This window comes from Canis aureus, chromosome 6 (assembly GCF_053574225.1).
Source record: "Canis aureus isolate CA01 chromosome 6, VMU_Caureus_v.1.0, whole genome shotgun sequence".
NCBI classification, from domain to species: domain Eukaryota; kingdom Metazoa; phylum Chordata; class Mammalia; order Carnivora; family Canidae; genus Canis; species Canis aureus.
Window position 1 is genome coordinate 19383593 of NC_135616.1, and position 16695 is coordinate 19400287.

A 16695-nucleotide genomic window follows, 5' to 3' on the forward strand; every position below is an offset into this window, starting at 1 on the left:
GGCAGAGGGAGAAGCGGGCTCCCTGCGGGGATCCTGACCTGGGACTGATCCCGGAGCTCCAGGAAGGATCACGCCCCGGACTGAAGGCCGCGCTAAAGCCACCGGGGCTGCCCAAAGCTGGGTTATTTTAAATTGTGCTGAGAAGTTGCTCATTTTTGCTTTGGGTTTTAGACAGCAAAACACTGAGTGGATCTACCTGCTGTCTTGCACCTAGAAAGAAATGGGCAAAGAGTATGCAAACTCTGACTAATCTGAGATCTGTATTGTAGCTAATTGTTCAGCCCCTGTGTAGCTGTGACAGCCTATTTATTCCAAGGGAGCGCGTGGCCGTGTGTCCTCTGGCTCCTCCAGTGCCATACTCTAATTGGTGCTGACGCCAGCTGCTTGACTTCCAACACTTTCTATCTGAATCAGTTCATCATCGCCACTTCATGTGTCTGACAGTGGCTCCTAGTGAATTTCAAAATTGATTCTGACAAGTTTTGTTTTTAACCTCAAGGCTGTGCCCTGGTTACCTAGGTGAGCTTGACAATTTGATGTTTCTCTTCATAATCAGGGATGGTCCAGGACAGCCGGCCTCTGAGCCTTTGGCACCTCTGAGAGAAGTTAGGCCTCCATGTCTTATCTATTAGCGGGAGGGGAAGCTCCTGGCTGAGCAGAGAAATAGGGAAGTCTAATTTTCTTTATTTAGGGATAAGCAGAGTTGAGTAATTTATTACCAGGTTGGTCTGGGAAGGCAGATGGAAGAAGACAGAGCTTTTGCCTCAGGGTTTGAACACATTAAAATAAATCCTACTGCAAAAGCGTAAATGTTCAACGTAGAGTTCCTCACTAGAGTTTTATAGCTGAGTTTTTTTGGTTTGGATTGTTTCATTTCTGCCACCTAGAAAAGGTTTTGTTTTGGTAATTTGCTACTGGCCTTCACCTCATTGCTTTCTCTCGCTTAGTTCAATGTAAGGTTCTACTGTTTCCTGTTGCTTGACACTGCGTGTCTGACATTTCCTTGTTTGGAAGTGATGGGTTTGTTTTTCTACCGAAAATCTTTCTGTTCCCTTATAGGTTTCAGGTTCTCTGACATTCTTGTGTTAATTAGGATACTTTGGGCTATAACAAACAGCAATTTCCACCTCAAACTGGATGAAACAGTAAAGATATTTTTCTTGCATAATTAGAAGCGCAGGCCCTAGGCCAGGTACCATCAGGGCCACTAGTCATCACAGGCCCCAACTTCTTCCAGTCCCCTGCTCTGGCCAGCTGTAGAGTCATGATGACACATGTTTCTTCATGGTCACAGATGGTCACAAGATAGCCACTGCTGTTTCTAAGCTGCACACCCAAAAACAGAATGTCCCAGAGGGAAAAAAGATGGGGAGCAGTGAGGGGGCACTGTTCATTCCCAAATCAGGTGTGCCATGTCTTTCAGCAGATATCCCTTCATGCTGCAGGGGCTAAATTTAGGTCATAGGCTCATTCTGTCACCCATGAACCGCTAGAGCAATGGTGACCTTAGACCAGAGGTTCCCAAACGGCAGTGACAGCCCAGCAGCATCAGCATCACCTGGGAATTTTCTAGAAATGCCAATTCTCAAGTCACACCTAAGACTTGTGAAATCTGAAACTCTAATTGGGACTCCAGTCTGTGCTTTAACAAGCTCTTCAGTAATTCTGATTCAAGTTCAAGTTTGATTTCCAATAATCATCTGGGGTAGAATGGCTCTCAGGGTCTACTAATATGACCTCTCCTACATCTCTCATAGGACAGGTAAATTGCTAAGTTATCCTGCAAATAATGGTTTGTCATCAGTTTTGCGTTTCTTTTATTACATACACCCCAATTATATATCTTATTCTTTTTAGTGTTACTATAAATAGCATTAAAGTATTAATAGTCCATTTTATTGAAGAGAAAGCAGAGGCTCAGAGAGCTCAGTATCAGGGAGTTTAAACTCCACAGACCGAGTGGGATCTGAACCCAGGTTGTCAAACTTCAAAGCCAGACTTAAAAGCTCTTTTCAGGTAAGAGTACTTTCCAAAATACTTTAGAAAGAGATTTAATAAGCAGAAAACAAAATGATACCAACAACCTGTAGATCTGCAGTTGGCTCCGGGTAATGAAGGCTACAATTCCTATGAAGGCCTCTGAGGCCATGCTCATCTGTGTAGCCCAGACCCAGCTGCCATGGTCTTGGGATACTGTCTCTGCTACTAGACCCCTCTGGTGGCTTCCTTCATGCAGCCACTGAAGGGGCTCTCAGTTCCTCCAGAGGATTCCCACTGCCTTGTCCACTATTCCTCAGAATGGCCACTACTCCTCTTTACCTTTCCACCCCCACCCTACCCACCCCAAAATTATATAGTTTTCAGGCATAATGAAAATATTAATAATTTCTGTTCAGTAATCAATGAAATCAATTGAGTTATGATTTGTATGCATTTACATGATCATGCATTGATTTTGATTTAGCTGTTTACATTTATAATATTTACATGTAAATGCATATTTATATGCATAAATAGATATATGCATATATATGTACACACACACACACACACACAGGCCAACAACGATGTCTTTCAGCACTTAAACATTTGCATGGGTTCTTGAAAAAAATCACAGACTCTGGATATGAGGCTGATGAGAGTTGCCTCTGGAGAAAATCAACAAACCCATTTTACCTCCTCTTGATCTCAGTATTTCTCAATGGTTGAATGGCCAGACCAGCTACATTCACTTCCTCATTTTAATCAATAATGCACACCCATCACCTCACAGTGCTCACGTGACTGGAAGAAACACAAAGGATTTCTGTTTCCTATTCAGTCAGCCAGCCACATTACAGAGAAAGAGAAGCTTCACTGGCCTTTCGGAAATTTTGAACATAGTTTAGGAGCTCCCAGGATTCTGAGCACCAGGGATATGGGGACTTCCATGTGGGGGCTACTGGATAAGTGTTATTAAAAGTCTTTTGTAGTTGTAACATTTTGTGGAAAAAGCAACAATAACAAAATACTCCCAAGAACAGCAGATTCAACTGTACTGGAATTAGCTCTGTCTCCCTAGCAAGTGAATGGCCTGCTGACTTGCCCCTTTCCCATGGGTCCCTGGCCATTTTTGCAGCTTATGGCTATTTACTTATGCCTACACTGTGATTGCAGGTGATAACTGCCTCCTTATCAGCTTTTGCTGCTTGTTCTCTAAGCCCTAAGTTTTTCCCAGCCTTTCTTCACTTTTTTTTTTTTTTTTTTTTGAGAAACTCCATTAAGGGGTGGGTGGTGTTTTCTTAAAGATCTTTTCTGATTATTGGTGACTTCTTAAAGGAGCCTACCCATTCATTCATCTAACAGAGAATTATTAAATATTTAATATGGGTCAGGAATAGTGTAGAATATAGCACTAAATAATCAAATATGGTCACTCATTTATAATTTAGTGTGGGATTCTGTGCTTGACTATCAAATGGTCACACAAGTAAATTAACATTTGCAAATTATGAGAACTGCTACAAAGTGTGGATAGAGATTATATCTAGGGAGGCTAACAGAAACAGGTAGGTCAAGGAAGGCCTCCTAGAGGTGTGATACTGAACCTGGGAACTGAAGCATAAGTAGGAATTAGACGAAGGGAAGGGTAAGAGTATTCCAAGCAGAAGAAAAAGCATTTAGAATCACGTGGGGGGTTTTACATTTCACATTATAAAAATGATTGTCGGTCAAAGAAAAAACGTGTTTTTTCACTATGGCTGATCGAGAAAACAGTTGCCTATATTAAGATTAAATTTTGGATACAGGTAAAGAAAGCAATGATTGGAGGAGAAAGTGCTCTTTTCCTGATATAACAAACAGGTTGTCACAAATTATACCAAAAAAAAGTTATTTTTTTCTTGTTTTTTTTTTTTTTTTACTATTGCTTATCCTCTAACTAAAACCTTATGGCCCTTTGCCATTCTGCTTTTTTTGTCTTGAGATCAGGGGCTCTTGAGCCTGATTACTCATCAGAATAACTTTGGCCTTCTCATAAACTGTAAGGTCCCCCAACCAATTCCACAACTACTGAATTGGGATGTTGCAGATAATCCATATTTTTAGAAAAGCTTCTCAGGTGACTGTGATCTGAAAAGGATGGGAAACCCTGCTTCACTTCTAGCTGTATGTCCACGAGCAAGTTGCTTACCCTCTCTGTGACTCAGTTTCCTTCACTGTAAACTGAGAATCATAATGGTGTCTATCTCATGGGGTTGTCATGAGTACAAAAAGAGGTAAACAATGCTGACTTCATGTAACATGTCTGAAGAGGAAAGAGCCACTGAAGGAAATAGTGGTTCTAGGGACTTCAGAAACTCAGGATTGTCCTAGAGATAGGAAGACTCCCACAGAGTCATTTCTGGTTGTGAATTCTGAAGTCACTTGGTGAGTTCCTTCAAAAGCTGGGCGACTCCACCACTATCCGACTGGATGTGGTATCATGGATGTCAGGTACAGTTTTAAAACCTTCCTTCATGCCTTTTTTTTGTGGCACAGCCTCTATGCTTCCCACCCCCTTTGGGGCATAAAGCTGTCAATTGTCACTTACCATGAGACACAAGAAGGTCTGTAACAGGCTGGGTCAGAATATTTATTTTCATTAAAAACAAACAAACAAACAAAAAAACTAGTATGTGGGTTAGAAGACCCCAGCAGGATGGATCAGAGTCCATTTTCAGTCACTAATATAAGCATCAGGGGATAAAGAGTCCCATCTTTGCAAATACTATCCACAGGATAGTAAAAGCCTGGACTTTCCCCTGGATATCTCTGCCATCAGATTCAGGAGCCTGCCTACAATGGTGCTGTGCAGGAGGAAAGCACAGCCAAGTGAGGAAGATACAAGTGGAGAGAGTCCAGATAAGGCTGCTGCTGGAAGTCTAGATCTAGCCATTTCTGAAACCACTGTGGACTTTCTAGTGGCTGCATGATGCTAAGAAAGTCTCTTGTTGAAGGCATCTATTTATCTATTGGTTTAACTTCCATGGAGATCGATTTCTGTCACTGAAAACCCACAGTTTTACACAATACCTCTCAGTGTTTTTCTAACATGTTTGTGTCAATATGGCTTACTCCTGGGTGCTGGGAAGTTGTGTTTGAGGAGAGAACCAAAGATTATCACTCTCTAACAACCCAGAGAAGTAAGAGCAGAGGATAGTATAGTCAGATCCACTGCTTTGGTCCTCCATGTGTTATAATTACTGAAGAGCAAATGTTTTAATGTGTTGAAAATGAATGAATCAGATAAATTTATTATAAAATGTTTAAAAATTGATCTACCATCCCAAACTGCTCAGAAATTTTGCTACTGCCAAGATATGATCCCAGATGGGGGCAGGCCTGTCCCTTTCATTCACTGAACTAATCTTAATAAAAATGTTGTTCTTACAACTTCAGTAAGAACCTTTGTCTTATATTAAAGCTGTACAATATTGTGTTCTATTGTGAGTGGAGCTCTATTCAAAGCTCTCTCGCAAAGCCAAATGCAAACTGGAATAGAGTTACAAACAGCATGAAAAGTTAATGAAAAATCAGCCTGGTATATGCAGAACGATAAAAAATAGTCAAAGAAAAAAAAGTAATTATGTTATGACTAGTTATAGTTAAGACTTAGGTAATTATTCTGAATTTGAAATTTATATAATTTCCCTCCCTCCTTGATGTAATTATCCATTAGGCTTACGAATGCACATTTTTCATGTCAAGCTAGCAAGAACTCCACAACGAAGAGGTGAGGCTTCAAGAAGAAGGGGAAAAGGCGAATTTGATGTACATGGAAACAAAAGAGTGTAGGAAAATATCAGCGTTTATTGAACAATCGATCACTGAAAATGTGCAGGCGTGCCAAGGCCATTTTTATTTGGTTAGAGAATAACTTTATTTGGTTATTTGGAAATAGATATGAGCCCAATATATCTCCAGTTTGACTACTCAAGGAAAAGAAATGCTGAAAGAAATGAGTTGTAAGTGAATCAAAATATCAGCATTTTTAGGGCTGAAAGGCAACCCGAACAATTGTGTAACTTCCTTATGTTTTAGGTCAGGAGGCACATCCAGGTGGGCCTCAGGCCTCAGCCAAGGCCACAAGCTACTCATGTGAGCTCCCTTGGTGGTCGTCAATCATTATTTTCCTCTCTAAGATATATATCTGTTAGGAAATAATGTACAGTTTTTGGGTAAAGTTCTTTCCTGATACCTATTTCTTAGCATCCTCAACGTGGAAATTCTGCCAAGGGTTAGGTATGTCTGTTCCAATTACGCATCCTGGAATTGGAGAAATAACCACAGGATGGGCTCGAGATGACCCACTCGCTGTGACATGGACCTGAGCTACAAACATCATTCATCACCCAACCCCCTACTCTGACAATGACATTTTAAGTCTTCTGAAATTAGTGTTAATTCAGAACCAGTGTCCTGTAATCCCCACAAAGTCTGATTATTTCCTTTTCCCCAAGGCATAGTCACCTGGCAAGAGGCTTTAGTATTCAGTCGCACCCTAGTGAATCTTTTAGAATTATGTGGGCTGTTTAAAATAGAAATTACCTTTGTTGAAAAGATAGTCTACAGTACCACAAAGACAGAATAACATGTCCTGAGTTTAGTTTAACTAAACTGCAGGAACACAGCAAAATGAAGGAAGAAGTCTGGGGGAGGGCTAAGAGGTAATGGGGAGAAATGTCAAAAACAAGGGAAGATTTACTCATTTCCCCAGGACACCCTATTAGTTCTCAGAATTGCTGGTGAGCAGCTTGCTCCGAAGTAGACATAAATATTGTGGCAATAGAAGATGCCATTTTTATGCACTGACATCAAGAATATGGTCTGTTAGGATCTGGCAAGATGGCCAGAGTCGGGCAACAAGACTCCTCTTTGCAAGTCACCACTACCATGACATACCTAGGATCTTTGTGTTTCATACTGGGCCAGGCAGGTGAAATATCATGTTGCCTAACCACAAATCCAGTTCTCAGGAATCCTCTCTCCTTTCTGCAGCCCTTGGCCATCAATTACTCACATGAATATTCAGAGAGTACAAATGTGGAAAGATGTATGCCTTTATGAAGTTATATGAGCCTTACAAGGGAGCTTTCTGGAAGGAATGGCAACACAGTTGTTTGAAGTCAATATAATGATTCATGTAGTAGTGCTATTCGCTGTACACACAAAAAAATATAACAACCCAAAGGGTCCCCATGGTCAGAACTGAATAAATGAATATTTAGGAATTCCAGATGCTAAAAATACACCTGAGATCTCATTTTCTTCTTAATCAGAAATTGCTTCAGGGAAGAAGGCTCTTTGCCTTCTGGAATCTAACATCAGCCAAGTTAACTTGGCATCTTGGCAGAAATCAAGGACAACCTGATGCTCGCCAGTTGTAAACAGAAAGCATGAAATTTAAATGCAAGAGATACAGAAGAGAAAAGCTGCCTACCTGTTGCTGTGAACTAAAAAAGACTTATGATATTTAAATTTCAATGGGTATTGCCATAGTATAATTTGAATTTGTTCAGATTTTTTCAAATGCACACCTGCTATTACAAGCTCAATCAAGTTGATGTAAAATATTTCAGAAGGATGAGAAATAGAATTAAAACCTATTAGATTTTTCCATTACAACCCATTTTCTATTTAACTACATCACCATTTTCTCAGCCATTCTAGATTGCTCATAACTCTTTATAGCTTTTCCAAAAACATAGCATCTCACTTTTTGAATACAGGATTTCAGGCTGCAGTTATGTCTTTTTCCTTGGCTGTAGGTTATCGGACATACCTTTGATCCAAAGCAAACTGGGAGTCTCTACCTAATTTTCTGCCAGTGGTTCAGTGAATGGACTTCTGATTTCTGTTGATTATTGAATTGCTTCTGGGGATGGATCTAAAATGCAGGCACTGACCCTTAATGTCAATCATAAAATCCTGAGTCCAAAATTCAGAGGCAATTTCATTGTTTACAGTGTATTTCTGGCAGCGTGATCATAAGCAGCCTGACTGCTTTATGGATTTGTCTCTCTCCTGAGCAAACTTAAAAGAAGGCTTAGTAAAACCTACATTGGTTTATTGAGTGTGTGAAAGCTGGCTGCTATTCTTTTCTCCTACTCCTAGATATTCTTTGGCTTTGTGCATCTAAAGATTTTTTAAATTGAGAATTTTAGTGTCACCATGTCTTTCTTAGCTAATTATTATGCAGCAGTCAGTTAGGAAACCACTGCAAATATCTTATGATAAAAATCATTTGTATTTTTAAGTATATTTCGCTTTATGAGAAATGAATAGTTGTGTGAGCCTAATTTATATGAACTAATAATTCATGATAAATCAGTTATTAAAATAATTTGAGAGATGTTCCTAGGACTATACAATATATAAATATTTATGTCTATTGTTTTCCATCTGCAAACAACAACTATTAATTGTGACTTTGCCCACACAGTATACAATAAGCATTCTGGAATTCTACATTTATCATTGTAATGTTTTCATTAAGAGCACATTTAGGCATTTCCACGAGCACTGCGTGCAGTGCACAGCCACAGCATGGAAAGCTGGACATTTTGCCTCTCCATCGCTTCCTCTCTGAATATATCTAAACTATTTTTGATGTCGATATCTGGCCTTCTCAATTTTTGAAAAATTAATGAGGAAAATTCTCCCTCCATCAAGATTCTTAACTAACTATGTAGCCAGCAGCCGCCCACACAACAGCTAAATGTCATCTGAAAGAAGAAAATGGCATCTGCACAGGATGATTTTGTTCTTTCTCTGAGATGGGGTCCAAACAAATGGGAAACATCCAGATATGATAGCTGTCTGTGTCACTGATGTCAGCTCTGCTCCCACATTCTTCTTTATTGGCTTTTAAAAAATCACTGATATTGTGGATAATAACTTTTTAAAAAAATATCTGTTTCTTTATTTTAGAGAGAGCATGTAGCACAGGAGCAGAGGGAGAAGGAGAGAGGCAGACTCTACTCTGAGCACAGAACCCAACTTATGGCGACCATTCTGAGGTCATGACTGAGCTGAAATTGAGAGCTGGATGCCCAACTGACTCACCCAACCCAACCCCGTGGATAACAATTTTGTGCTGTGTGCCACACAGATGGACTCCCCTCGTGAGTGTTCTGGAAAACAAAGAAATTTCAAAAGGGTAAAATTGAGAAAATAAGAGAAGTGAGGGCACTGAGTAAAAGAACAGAAGTGTAATAACTAACATACAAGTTAAACCCTTTTTTATTAGATAAAAGCCATAAAATTAAATTGTACTAAAATTTAACTATATCATCACTAAAATGATGCATTATAAAGTTTTGCAGAAGCATGTCGCCATGACAGCGTATGATCATGAACTTTTCTTTCCATGGTATCCTATGGTGGATTCTCACAGGCACTGACGGAATATGTCATTTTCATGGTTACACAAGCTGAGAGGCTGACATATATGCACCTGAGAGAGAAGGCATGTCCTAGTATTTTTTTTTTTTTCCAAAATCTCTTACTCAATTTTTTCCACAAGTTAGCAAAGTCCTACCTACCCTGGCCAAAGGAACCACATTCAGGGCACAGCAGATGCAGCAGGGAACAGGCTGCTACTGCCACTCTCATAGATCTCATGGACTAGTGGTTTAAAGGTGGCCAGCACGGTAACAAACACTCCCAATTCACCACCATGAGTGCTTTCATGGGGTAGTACAGGGTGCACATGGGATGAGCCACTTAAATGTCTGAGACACAGGAAATGCTTCCAGAGGCACATGCAGAGGCCTGGGATTGACATGTCTGATGGCCAGTTCAAGAACAGGAAGAAATGTAATACAGCTGGAGAATAAACAGAACATGAGCAGACATGAACCTAGAGAGGTAAACACGGGTCATTTCACAAAGAGCTTTGACAGCCAAATCATGGAGTTTAGGCCCAAGAGCCCATGGGGCAGGGATTGGTGGGTGGGGGGAGAGCGGAAGAGCCTTCACTCAGGAGGAGGAATAAGGAAAGTGGATGCATCCCAAATGGAAACATAGTCTTTAGGGGAGGCAACTGCCTCAATAGTGAAATGGGACAGACATTGGAGAAAAGTGAAGAGTTCGGCTTTGTATATACTGAGTTTAAGGAATCTGCAGGGCATTGAAATACAGCTGCCCAGGAAGCAGATGGCCCTGTAGAAACTGTGGGGAATCAGGTTACAGATGGAACTATACAAGAAAAGTATGCAGAGTGACAAGAAAAGAAGGCCAAGGGTGGGGAACATCCACATCTAAGGGGCAGCCAAAGAGAGAACACAGCCAGAGAGAGGCAGGAAAACTCGAAGAGTCTGCCCTCATGGAGCTCAGGAGAAAAGTGGCATTTGAAGGCTGCTACTATCTCATGCTGCTGAGAGCCCAGATGAGGACTGGGTAGGACTTAGAGGATGGTATGGCAGGCAGGTTACCGGGATTAGTGGTTGATGGGGGCAGACCACAGTGAGGGCAGGGTGAGGAGAGAGAATTAAGTGGAGATGGTGATTCCACAAAATTCTTTAAATAAGTTAAAGGGGAGGAAGTAGACTAGGGGGAGAGAGAAACTGTGGTTGAAAGACTAGACATCTGACTTGTGTTATTTTAGATGGATCAGATTGAACCATGTAGAAATACAGATATAAGGATGTGATGGAGAAAGCGATGAAGACACTGGAAGAGAGAATACATAGAGGACAGGGGAGATCACTGAAGAAGCAGATGCACTGGCGGACAGAATCTGAGTGAGATGAGAAGGAGGAAGATGGAGGAGAGGGATAAGGAGGAAGTAAGAAGCTGAGAGAAGAGCCAGAGATGGCATGGATGTAGAGAAGCCTACTTCTGTTAGTACTACTGTTAGAAGGAAGCTCCGAGAGTTTCCTTTGATGCTATCACTTTTCTGTGAAGGAGGAGGAGGGGCAATCTGCAGAGAGACATGGGGAGATAATGTGCTGGGGGGGGGGGTGGCTAAAGAGAAAGTAACATTTCGGAAACTGTCTCTCTGGAAAACAGGAGAGAAAAAGTTTAATAGGGAACATAGGATTGCCAGGCATCATTAAGAGCCCATCCATTTATCCTGTACTAAACTGTCTCACGTAATTTTCTATCACAATCTGTAGTTGCCAGAGATAAAAACAGACAACCAGACTGATCTTGAGGAATGACACCATGAAATGCAATCCTTTGTGAACAGTTAGTTGATGAGGCTTCTTCACAACCTGAGCAAAACACTCCCACAAGAATATTTAAATTCATTATGTGACTCAATGAAAAGTGTATTTTTTTCCCCCAATACTGAGCCTAGAAGAGTTGGAGAAGTTTGGCCAGTGCATATAACTATTCTGTTGGGAAGATGCAACTCCATTAATGTGATAATCATTAATTAAATGATTTGGGGGTTATACATATATCTCTATGTGACTGTTTTGCATGATAGTCACTCAAAAGTTGTTTGATTCTTCAAAAGAGGCAAAATGAAATATCTAGAGCTACAAAGTTCACAAACAGTACTGGAAGGTTATGATGACACCAAAGATGGATGTGTTGTGAGTCCTGCATAAACTGTCTGCTCTTCTATGTTTTTGGAATCTCATTCCCAATTCTTTCCATTGAAGTCTTAATTGGTGTCTCCTATGCTCCAGGCACTGTGGTCCTGACCCCCAGCGGGCTTCCAGCTGGGGAGATGAAAGCAAATGTTTACAACCTATGTGATTCACTTCATGAGACATGGAGCTAAAAGATGGTGAACAGTAAAGGGGAGACCAGCGATTAATTCTGTTTGATTAGCACAAACATATTTACTTTCAATCTCATAAAAAATTCAGTATCATTTTTGATAATCTGTGACTCAGGGAAACAAGAGAAAACACTTAATGAAAACTAAATCATTTTATTTAGAAACAATCTCTGCTTCTTAAGTCTTACAGCTCTTTAACCTGTGATGAACTGGATACCATGAAGCTTTCCACCCAACCTCTTAGTTGCATGATTTACTCTTGAAAGCTACAGTTGAAAAGCAATGTAGAATACAGTGCTCCCAAAGACATTGGTTCTGCTCTGGTGAACTTTCTTTAGAAGTCTGGGGCTGTTACAATACTAAAGGTTTTCTCTTGCTCAGGCAGATTTTTCAATCCAGGAACAGAAACCATATCCTTGCTCCTGGTGATGCATCCGGTTGCTGGACTTCTCAACTGGATTTTGGAATGGCTATGTCCAAGACACTTTAGGAAAGAAACGAGTAATTCAAGTATCATGAGTCCTCTTGGATTTCAAGGGAAAGGCAGGAGGAAAAAGCCAAAAGGGAAAGGGGAAAAGTAGAGTATGGAAAATATGCAGTTATCATGAATCATGTTTTAGTGCCAGTTTTGTTATTTTCGGCTACACAAAATTAAGCCTTTCAGTTGCTCCTTTATAAAAGGAGGAAGCTGGGATGAGATGATGTTTTAGCAGTTGAGTTTATTTTTATTAGGAAAATGAGAAATTTTGGACTAGGTGATATTATATGCCAAATCAATACCAATAGGAGTTAACCTGCCTGTCGCCATTAATTATTTAGTGAGTGAGGTCTTTACACTCACACTCAAAGTCCACACTAATGACCTAGTAATTATTTTAATTGATTCTCAATGAACTGCTAACTACTCTGTTGGCATACCAATAAGCAAGAAGCACTGTGAGAACAGGCTCTGGGCTCTATATTTGTATCTTTCTATCCATAATTCTGAACAGAAATCTGTGTATCCAAATTAATATTTCTGTATCTATTTTACAAGATTTATCATTGAACATTAGTGGTATTTTAAGAAGTCCTAATTTTCATTTGTGTGAAAAGAGAGGATATAATATGGAATCACAGAATCTTGAAGGGGATGTTATTTTGAAGAACATGCAATTTGAGCCCTTACAGAAAAACTCTCAAACATGCAAACAAAGATTTCATACAAGAATGTTCTTAGTAGGAAGTTTTGTGATGGCAAAAAATTAGAAACAACTTTTATGCACACCATTTGGGGAATGGACAAATCAATTACGGCATATTCACATGATGAAATATTATATGGTAGTTGGGTTAATGAATTCGAGGTGTAATATGTAAATATAAATAAATCTCAGAAACCTCATATTGAATGAAGAGGCACATTGCACAAGGGTATAGCCTCTCCAAGCCACACATTCCTAACCTCAAGGAAGACATTCCAGGATATCCCTGGAGAAAATCTCCACTAAACCAAACACTGTAACTTCTGAAAAATCCAAAATTAAGTGCCAGCCTCATTTGCCTTCTAAGTTCAGTTGAGCGTGGCTCTTGGTATGGGTTGACTCATTCAGCAAGGACTTGTTGAGCATCCACGACATGCCAGATACCATTCTAGACACTAGGGCACAGCAGTGAATGAGGCAGCATCCTGCAGTCCATGGCATAAATGCATCAAAACAATGAAGGAGGATTGTTCTGTGCCACCTGCCCCTTTGCCCTCCCCTTAGAGATGAATAAAGCTAATGGGGTCCTTCATGAGGTTCCTTTAAGCTCCAGTTCCCATTTTGAGAAAGATGGCTACTTACTGAGGGTGGGAAAGAAGATGAAGATGTGAAAGCCAGAGTGGATTTGTTAGGACGGTTTGAGCCACAAGTGACAGAAATCCAATGTGAGCCTATAGAGGTTCACAGTATGTCACCCCAAAGTATGCCACTTTAGTATACTGACTATTTTGAATTAAAACTAACATATGGAACAGTTGGCGCTACAAAATTGTCACTATGTTGTATACCTGGGACTAATAACATTGTAGGTTAGCTATACTTCAATTTAAAAACGAGGAAGAGAGCAGCCCAGGTGGCTCAGGGGCTTAGCGCCACCTTCAGCCCGGGGTGTGATCCTGGAGACCTGGGATTGAGTCCTGCAACGGGCTCCCTGCATGGAGCCTGCTTCTCCCTCTGCCTGTGTCTCTGCCTCTCTCTATCTGTTTCTTGAATAAATAAATAAAATCTTAAAAAAAAAAAAGGAAGAAATAGCTGGTGCAGGAAGGACCTTCCACGGTTTCCCTGAAACCAGAAAATATAACTCCCATGCAAAAGGTACCCTCCCTGCACCAGGAGGGTAGAAGTCACCCTTACCACCAGAGTTAGGGAATTTAGGGCTGAGAAGATCATATAAACAAACATTGTTACATCTTCATCGATTTACTACCCGAGGCCCAAACCCTTTTCTCTTGTCAATTCTTCACAAATTTATTGTCTAAGTTATAAAAGCTGCCTTCTTGATGCGAGGTACACACACACACACACACACACACACACACACTGGAATATTACTCAGCCACCAAAAAAGAATGAAATCTTGCCATTTGCAACAATATTGATGGAACTAGAATATATTATACTAAGCAAGATAAGTCAGGGAAAGATAAATACAATATGATTTCATTCATATGTGGAATTTAAGAAACAAAACAGATGATCATAGGGAAAGAGAAGGAAAAATAAAACAAGATGAAAATAGAGAGAGAGGCAAACCATAAGAGATGCCGAACTCCAGGAAACAAAATGAGGGTTGCAGGAGGGGAGGTGGGTGGAGGGATGGGGTAACTGGGGGATGGGCATTAAGGAGGACACTTAATGAAATGAGCACTGGGTGTTATATGCAACTGATGAATCACTAAATTCTACCCCTGGAAATAACACACTACATGTTAACTAAATTGAATTTAAACAATTTAAAACAACAACAAAGAATGAACTGAAAAATAAAGCTGCCTTCTTTGGTCATTTCTTTGAGTCTCATATTTTTATGGGGTTCTAATACAGATGAAATTCAATTTTTTTCTCTTGTTAATCTCTTTAATGTCAATTTAATTATTAGGTCAGCCAAAGAACCGAGAAGGGAAGAATAGAAAAAGTCTCTGCCCCTACAAGCCATCTGAAGTACACCAGGCAGCAGCAGTGTTGAATCTTGGAAGAAGCTAGTTCAGGAACCCAAACACTTACTGAGGCTCTGTCTACAACTTACTCTTCTCCTCCTGACTGCTTTTTTCTTTCTCTCTCCAGCTTAGTATCTTCAGCTCCTCTGGCCCATGTGGTAGGGAATAGTCACATACACTTCTGAATTTTGTATCATACGGGTTAGGCACTTGAGCCCATTCTTCTGGTATTGAAAACTGAAATCCCAAGAAAGGGAATCATTGTCCAAGCTCGCATCGGCCACCCATCCCTTGGACTAGTAATTTGCTGTCACCATGATGTGTGGTATACTATAAATGATGGACCCAGCATCGGCTAGGTGCCTGTCAATGGACAGATGAAGTTCCATTGCAATATTGCAGTTTCTGCTATAACTCCATAGATAATGTAGGAGAGGAAAAGGAGCCCCTAAAAGAAACAGAAGCAGGGGACAGTACTCTGAAGAGGGTAAGTGCTAAGCTAAAGCAATAGCATTATTCTTTACCTGTGCTGAAAACATATTTGGAAACAAATATATTAAACTTATTACTAGATTTTTAAACATCTATGATGTTGATTCAATTGACACTGTAGCAAAGGTTGGCCACTGAATATTCAATTTCAGAAAATTTTAAGCAACTGTGACAACCAATACTGCTTCATTTCTAGTAGTATGGCTTCTGGAGTATAAGGCAAAAGCACCCAGGAATACAGGAGACTCAGAAGGCTTGGGTTAAAAGGCCAGGCAAAGTCCCCTGGGAGAAGCAGGTTACAGGGAGTGGGGTGAATAGGAATAAACACTGAATTTGGAGGGCACTAAGGGGACATAATGAAGTGAGGACTGAATCAGGACCTGAAAGGTAGGGAGAAGGGGTAGAGATACCCTGGTGACCAACATATAAGTTTCCTTACCTCAAGATGCTTATACCTTATTGAGAGAAGTAGACTATATGTAAAAAACATAAAACATGACTACAGGTGGGAAAAGTGCCATAAAGCCACATTACAGAATAATAAACACAGGGCTGGGAGAGAAAACATTGGAGGATATCTATTTTACACAGGATGCTGAGGGAAGGTGATAGTTCAACTGTACCCTGAATAATAATAATAATAAAAAAGCCAGCAATGGAAACAACCAAGGAAAACATATTTTAGGAAGAGAGAACAGCTAACACAAAGGCCTTGAAATGGGTAAAAATCACATAAAAAAGACACTATACGGGGCAGCCCAGGTGGCTCAGCGGTTTAGCACCGCCTTCAGCACAGGGCCTGATCCTGGAGACCCGGGATCGAGTCCCACGTCAGGCTCCCTGCATGGAGCCTGCTTCTCCCTCTGCCTGTGTCTCTGCCACTCTCTCTCTCTCTCTCTGTCTCATGAATAAATAAATAAAATCTTAAAAAAAAAGACAGTATACGGAGGTATCCAGAGATGAGCAGAGGGAGCATGTGCTCATTTGATTTTTTAAAAATGGTTGTAGGGGTGACTGGGTGGCACAGCTGGTTGAGTGTCCAACTTTCGGTTTCAGCTCAAGTCACGATCTCAGGGTCCTGGCTCCTCTGCACTCTGCATGGAGTGTACTTGGGATTCTCTCTCCCTACCCCCCTCTCTCTGCCCCACCCCATTGTGCTGCCATCCCCCTTAAATAAATAAATAAATAAATCTTTAAAAAAGTGGTTGCTATCCTCATCAAAAGTGGAAGAAGTAAATCAAATGAATGATTTTTTTAAAAAAAGAAG

The 16695-nt window shown here is 40.5% G+C and overlaps 1 protein-coding gene across 4 annotated transcripts in view; it reads right to left on the reverse strand.

Moving 5' to 3' along the window:
- Positions 1-16695, reverse strand: part of CHST9 (carbohydrate sulfotransferase 9) — a 241549-nt gene that overhangs the window by 175998 nt on the left and 48856 nt on the right. The window lies entirely within an intron of this gene.